The following is a 321-nucleotide window of genomic DNA, read 5'->3' on the forward strand; positions in this document are numbered from 1 at the left end:
ACTATTCTCACTTATCAACTGTTCAATATTAGGGTTATTAGGGGCTTTATGTCATTTCCAATATTGCACAGTTACTTTAAAAAAACAAGACAATATATCAAAGAAAAGTTTTTATTTAGCTTTTCAAGTAGCGCATCAAACCCTCCCGTACATCCTGGCCTTCTTCCTCTGCACCCTGTGACAGTGTCCCCCCCGGCTCTGCTGGCCCAGATGCATCCCAGTCGTTGTCATAAGCCTCTCCGTGACTCTCATAAAGATTATACAAAGCTCAGCAGGTCAGAACCAGAGATCTCACCGGTCGGACATCGCCCACCAGACGGT

Source organism: Etheostoma spectabile, chromosome 5, assembly GCF_008692095.1.
Source record: "Etheostoma spectabile isolate EspeVRDwgs_2016 chromosome 5, UIUC_Espe_1.0, whole genome shotgun sequence".
NCBI lineage: Eukaryota > Metazoa > Chordata > Actinopteri > Perciformes > Percidae > Etheostoma > Etheostoma spectabile.